At 36.8% G+C, this 7,686-nt stretch overlaps 1 pseudogene; it reads right to left on the bottom strand.

The window, feature by feature from the left end:
• Positions 1 to 274: 274 nt before the first annotated feature.
• Positions 275 to 7,686, bottom strand: part of LOC109563444 (heterogeneous nuclear ribonucleoprotein U-like protein 1) — a 79,802-nt pseudogene continuing 72,390 nt past the window's right edge.

Here is a 7,686-nt window from a genome sequence, read left to right as displayed (position 1 = left end):
CCGTGTGTTCTCCAGGATGCGCCGGCTAGTGTGTGCCTATGACCCTGTGTGTTCTCCAGGACGCTTGGCTTCTGTGTGCCTGTGCCCCTCGTGTGTTCTCCAGGATGTGCAGGCTGGTGTGAGCCTGTGACCCATGTGTTCTCCAGGACATGCCAGCTGATATGTGCCTATGACCCTGTGTTTTCTCCAGGAAGCTCAGCCGCTGTGTGCCTGTGGCCCCCGTGTGCCTGTGGCCCCCGTGTGTTCTCTAGGACGCCCGGCTGCTGTGTGTTCTCTAGGACGCCTGGCTACTGTGTGCCTGTGCGCCCAGTGTGTTCTCCAGGACTCCTGGCCACTGTGTGCCTGTGACCCCGTGTGTTCTCCAGGACGTGCCGGCTGGTGTGTGCCTCTGCCTCCTCTGTGTTCTCCATGATGCGCCGGCGGCCTTGTGCCTCTGCCCCCCGTACATTCCCGGAGTAGCTCCGTAGTCATAGTTCCTCTGGCATGGTGGCTACTGGTCCTGGTTCTGATAGTCCTGGTTCCATTGCTTGGCCTACCGTTGATCTTGGTTGCAGTTGGGCTAGGGTAGGTCTGTGCCTTGGGGGGCAGTGGGGGGTGCAAGGGACTGGATTACAGCCCTGTAGCTGGCATAGTTCTAAGCAGGTGTTGGCGGAGGTGAGGTGGTGGGGCTGTGTAGCTCTGGCTGGACCCTCCCTGGTTGTAGGGAGGTGGTTGGGTGTGGAGGGCTGTAGCTGCTGACCGGAGGGGTGCTGGTTTTGGCCCCCAAGCTGGGGGGTGTTGCAGTTGGCCCCTGGGGGATTCAGAGCAGGGCTGTAGGTGGGTGGTGGTGGAGGCTTCTATGGGGGAGACTGTTGCTGGGGAACCGGGTTGTAGCTGCCTCACTTGTTGGAGTTGTTCCCAGGTTGTTACCCCAATTGCTCTGGTTGTAGCCACCACCTCCACTATGGTTGAAATCTCCTGGGTAGTTGCCTCCTATATTGCTGCCTCCTCCTCAGTTGTGGAAGCCTCCTCAGTTGCCCCCTGGGGACATTGGTTGTCACAGCGCTGGGAACTGCCACCACCCCCACGGCCCCAGGAGCCACCCCGACTAAGTGGTTAGCACTCCCTTCATCAGCGGTCCCCTCCCACAGCCTTCCTTGCTGGGCTGCCTCACCAGCTTGTCTGTGGCCTCTCGCTGCAGCTCAGTGAACATCACCTTGTCCAGGAGGTCCTCAGCATTGCGCAAGGAGAAGTTGGCTTTCATTTCTAAGACCACATAATCCGGGACATCCTTCCCTTCTTTGTCGGTCTGCTTTATTGTTCGATCTTTCAGAACCTGCTCAGTAGGACAAATTCCAAGAGCCTTTCACTGCAGGCCTTCACAAGGGTCTCATTTTTCATCTCTAGAGTGACCCATAAACATTCGTCTGATTTAGGCTATAGTTGTGCTTCTTGCAGGCAGTGATGTGGACAAGACAGTTGGGCACTGGGTGGTGGCCGGGGACATCAGGATAGCCCAGCAGCCTGTGTGGTTCCACTGAGGCCTAAGCCCATTACCCACATCTCATCCACGATGAGCTGGTATCCAGGAGGTTATGCTTCTCAAAGGGGCTGCAGGATGCGCGTTTGATGGCCCATGTGGTTTTGCCGGCAGCTGGCAGGTCTGCCAGCATCAGAATCTCACACTCCGCCTTGCTCTTTGGTCCAAAGTTGCCCCCGTAGTAAATCACTTTTTACTAATATTGAAATTTACTAAAATTATAATCATAATCATAATTCATAAATGGTTTCTTGGAATTGGTAAAAAAAAAAAGATTCATAAATTTAAAATGAATATATTTCTGAGAATTTTCAATTGATTTTGAAATATAAGCAATATTTAAAATAATGCCAGCATAATGAAATAAATTACCATTATAAAGTCATGTATTCCTAAACACATTTTATGTATGTAAATATGCATATCTTTGGATTTCTCCCCAGAACTTCATCAATTATGAATAAATCAATTAGCTATTATTTCCAACTGTTTTTTACAGTTGTGATTGCAATCAGTTACACAGATTCTTCCTATTTTTTTTGTTTGTTTAATCTTTTATTGTTTTAAAAATGAAACTGAAAATTTAAGAAGAATTTATATGACTGTTTTAGTGAAGGCCCAATAAACGAAGGCAAGAAATATAAAAGCCATAAAATAATATATAAATCAATTTTTTCTGTGTGGAAGAAGACCAAACCAAAATCAGTAGATAAATTATAGTACAGACTAAATTCTATGATATATACTTGAACAAAAGTAAGTATCCTTGTACAAAAAGATCTCCATGGAAAATATTTTGACTAAAAATGCAGGAAAAAGGTCAAGTGTTAGAAACAATGAACAATGGTAAAAAAACAAAAATGTAAATATTGTCTCATTTATATTTTGAAAAATATTTTGTTTCAAAATTATTTTATTTCAACCATATTTTATCTTTTATAACATGACGTAAAAAGGAAAACCTACAAATGATTTTTGTTACTATAAAAATATCTATACAATTTGGACATTGATAGGATTAATTTTTTAAAACTCAGTCATTGTTAGTAGGTTAATATACAAATTTGATGAATAATTCAATTTTCTCTGAATAGTTCAATACAAATATATATATAAGCCTATTGTAGTAATTATAATTTTCAGTGGAAGAATTGCTTTGCATATTGGATTACAATAACCCATTGCAATTAAGTCACAGGAGAATATTTGATAGTGATCTCAATTCTTGATGAAATATGAAATGCACATAGATAAAATTAAAATAGAAGTTTTACCCCACTTGGGTAATCTGATAGAGTGCCTGAAGAGCTACAAATGGAAGTTCATAACATTGTGTAGGAGGTGGTGATCAAAACCATCCCCAAGACAAAGAAATGCAAAAAGGCAAAATGGTTGTCTGAGGAGATCTTACAAATAGTTGAGAAAGGAAAAGAAGAAAAAGGCAAAAGGAAAAAGAAAGGATATATTATCTGAATGCAGAGATACAAAGTATAGCAAGGAGAGATAAGAAAGTCTTAAGTGAACAATGAAAAGAAATAGAGGAAAAGAGTACAGTGGGAAAGACTAGAGATCTCTTCAAAAAAATTAGTGATACCAAGGGAACATTTCATGCAAAAATGGGCACAATAAAGGACAAACATGGTACAGACCTAACAGAAGCAGAAGGTATTAAAGAAGAGGTGACAAGAATATACAGAAGGACTATACAAAAAAGGTTTCAATGACCTGGACAGACATGATGGTGTGGTCACTTACCTAGAGCCAGACATCCTGGCACTAAAAAAAAACAAGCGGGACTTAGGAAACATTATGACAAACAAAGCTAGTGGATTTGATTGAATTCCACCTGAGACCATTCAAATCCTAAAAGATGATGCTGTTAGAGTGCTACAGTCAATATGCCAGCAAAATTGGAAAACTGAGCAGTGGCCACAGGACTGGGAAAGGTCAGTTTTCATTCCAATCCTGAAGAAGGGCAATGCCAAAGAATGTCCAAACTACTGCACTTCACATACTAGCAAGTTAATGCTCAAAATCACTCAAGCTAGGATTCAACAATATGTGAGCTGAAAACTTCCATATGTACAAGCTAAATTTAGAAAAGGCAATGGAAAATGGAACCAGAGATCAAATTGCTGACAACTGTTGGATAATAGAAAAAGAAAAAAAAATCCAAAAATTATCTACTTCTGCTTTCTTGACTTTTCTAAAAACTTTCACTGTGTAGATCACAACAAACTATGGAAAATTCTGAAAGAGATGGAAATACCAAACCTTCTTACCTGCCTCTTGAGAAACCTGTATGTAGATCAAGAAGCAACAGCTAGAACTAGACATGGAACAACAGACTGGTTCCAAGTTGGGAAAGGAGTACTTCAAGGCTGTATATTGTCACCCTGTTTATTTAACTTATATGCAGAGTACATAAAGTGAAATGCTGGGCAAGATGTATCACAAGTTGGAATATTAAGAACCTCAAATATGCTGATGACACCACCCTAATGGCCGAAAGTGAAGAGGAACTAAAGAGCCTCTCAATGAAGGTGAAAGAGAAGAATGAAAAAGCTGGCTTAAAATTCAACATTCAAAAAACTAAGATCATGGCATCCAGTCTCATCAATTCATGGCAAGTAGATGGGGAAATAATGGAAACAGTGACAGACTTTATTTTCTTGGGCTCCAACATCACTGTGGATGGTGACTGAAGCCATGAAATTAAAAGACACTTGCTCCTTGGAAGAAAAGCTGTGATAAACCTAGACAGCATATTAAAAAGCAGAGACATCACTTTGATGACAAAGGCCAGCACAGTAAAAGCTATGGTTTTTCCAGTACTCATGTATGGATATATGAGAGTTGGACCATAAAGAAGGCTGAGCAATGAAGAATTGATGCTTTTGAACTGTGGTGCTGGGGAAGACTCTTGAGAGTCCCTTGGACTGCAAGGAGATCAAACCTGTCAATCCTAAAGGAAATCAACCGTGAATATTCACTGGAAGTACTGATGCTGAAGCTAAAGCTCTAATAATTTGGCCATCTACTATGAAGAGCCAACACATTGGGAAGGACACTGACACTAGGAAAGATTGAGGGCAGGAGGAGAAAGGGGTAACAGAGGCTGAGATGGTTGAGTGGCATCATCGACTTAATGGACATGAGTTTGTCAAATTCTGGTTGCAGAGAAACTTGGAGTGCTTCAGGCCGTGGTGTGGCAGAGTCGAACACCACTGAGTGACTGAATGAGGACAGCAACCCCATTTGGCTACTGTGATTATGCCACTGGTGCAGTGAATCTGTTTAAAATTTATCCAATGTAAGTTTTGATAAAGTCTTTACAGTAAAAATACCTCAGTAAAGTTTGATTATTACTCAAAGCTGCATATATTTTCAATCACATTTTCAGCCAAATATGAATTAATCTTTTTGGCACATATTTTTATATTCTCATGTTATAAATTTTCCCATAATTAACTATTCAAATATCTTAAAGTGAGTTAATATCTAATGTTGTGAGAACTTATATATACAGTCACATTCATATTTTTTGGGGAGTTTGGCATTTACTATAATATTTTGGGACTATTATTTACAATATTAAATATATTTTAAGAGTTATTATCTGTGATTGAAAAATTTCAATTTTGGTATTCTGTTATATAAGCAAATGCATCAAAACATAAGATATATTTAATAATATTTACTTTATCAGTGTCTGCATTATTTAAACAAACCTAGGGAAATGTCTATTTTAGTAAACAGTTCCATCAATTATGAACTCTCCATGCTATGAAATACCACCAGCCACAATATTTTTAAAAGACAATTACTGATTAATTGACTTTATAGTCATTAAAAATACTTACTTTGAGATAAATATATATTGAAGAAACATAGTAAATACTCCTATGTAATGTTGTTATATTTTTGAAAAAATATACAAATAAATAAATTAAGAACCAGAATAAATATAATAAGCTTAAAAATTTCATGTCATAAGATCACAGAGAATACTAGAAATATTTACATATTTCTTTTAATAATAATCAGCTCCCATGATTATAATAGAGTAAATAAGTGGTAATTAAATGTGTCAATATACTTTCTATTGGTTACTTTATTAAAAAATTATATTATTTATGTGTAAATCCATGTAAGGTCAAATATGTAAAGAATTATTTTTTATAATTATATCTCAGTTATGAGGGGGAAATTATAGATTAAAATTTCAATAAACTATAAACACACAAAAGTTTATACACAAACTATTGGCTCTTCTTTTACAATTAATTGGATTTTCCATTAGCATTTGGTCTTTCAGTGTTGGCTCCTGTATGCTAATTTCAACAGTTGGAATGAAGAACAAAAGCTCATTTTTGCACAATATTTGCAATGAAATGAATTCTTTCAGGCATCTTTTTTTTTGTAGAATTTTCTATGGCACAAGCTTATGTTGACATTTATTTTTGAAATTCACTTATGATTTTCGAAGAATCTTGAACTGTTATTTCATTTTTTACCCAAGCTGAAAATGAAAGTTATGTAAACATAACTTCAACTTGATGAACTGTCTGGTCAAAACCATGCACTATTTTGATGTATGCAACTATTTTAACTTGGTAAATTTCTGAATGTCTCCATACATGCATCTCTAGGCCTTTAGTCAAGAATGAATGCTACTTTTCAAGAAGCTTATAAAATTGTTTTCTGATTAAATACTCTACATATAATTTATTACTGTTTCATGTTTGTTTTCTATAAAATTCATCAAGATAGAAACCATATTTAAAAAACACATACCTCACATAAAGAGTATTTGAAAAAAAAACAAAATCAAGTTTTGTGTATGTATATATATACATACATATACTTATGAATGTATAGACACATATACATGTGTATATATGTATTAATTACATAAGATCTTTTGTATGGTACCATTATTTTATATACTTCAATGCTATGCACTTTTCTTTTCTCAGAGGGAAATTTTTACCAACTATTTGATATGATCTTAATAGGCACCATGTCCTGATTTAACCCTCAGATCTGTCTTCCTTCAGAAATTTCTATAGTGTGCATAGGACATGACCATGAGGCTGTCACTTGGGTGTTGTTCTTTGGGTATCCCACAGGCATTTCAATCTCAATATATTTAAAAACCAATACAATATTGTAAAGTAATTAGCCTCTAATTAAAATAAATAAATTTAAATTTAAAAAAATCAAAACAATATCTTTTTTTTAACAACAGGGTTTCAGTTGCCAACTACATATGACTTTTCCCAAATACACAAGTCCAGAAGAACTATGTCCCTTATGTAGAACAATATTATAAATAATTTTAGATATTCACTTTACATAAAAATGTGCATAATTTTTAATTCGATACTAAAATATATACTTTACTCAGTGTTATATCATACTTCTGTTCCATACTACCTAATGTAGTTGCCTGTTCATTCGAGTACTTGCATGGTCATTATTGTTGTTCAGTCACTCAGTCATGTCCAACTCTTTGCGACCCCATGGACGCCCTTAAAGTGCTTTTATTTTCCCAAAATAGAGAAATCATGGCTTACAAGTGAAGGAAAAATTATAACAATAACTCTATATGTTTTTAGCTAATATTTATTAGGAGCTAACATATTCAAGGAACTCTGCTAAGTATTTTAAAACATTTTTCTTTTAGTCAGTGCTAACTGTATATTGGATAATAATTAATGACAATGATTGCTCATAACTGTTAAATACTTATGTCTTAGTCTTGTGCCATACAGAATACTTTTCATGCATTGTTGCATTTAATCATCAGAAATCCATTTTATTAAGTATTATTACCCTCATTTCAAAGATGAGAGAACTGAAGCTTAGCAAATATAAGTGATTTGCCCCAAATCTCCCAGCTGTTTAACTGACTGAATTAGACTTCAAACCAGAGCAATCTGACCACAGTGAATGTCAAACCACTGTTGAACTGGGTGCAACATACCACCAGTAAATTTGAATTTGCTATTAAAGCTCATCACTAATTTTAGAAGCTCAACTGATTTTAATGGTTTATACATAGGATATGAGGAAATTTAGGGGAGACAAAATAAAAGATATGCAACATTTAAAATCATTCCTGTCCTGCTGAGAAGACTAAAGCAATTCAGAATACAAAAATC

The sequence above is a fragment of the Bos indicus genome, chromosome 9, assembly GCF_029378745.1.
Source record: "Bos indicus isolate NIAB-ARS_2022 breed Sahiwal x Tharparkar chromosome 9, NIAB-ARS_B.indTharparkar_mat_pri_1.0, whole genome shotgun sequence".
NCBI lineage: Eukaryota > Metazoa > Chordata > Mammalia > Artiodactyla > Bovidae > Bos > Bos indicus.
Note: the sequence above shows the minus strand (reverse complement) of the source record. Positions and strands in the feature narration are given on the sequence as shown.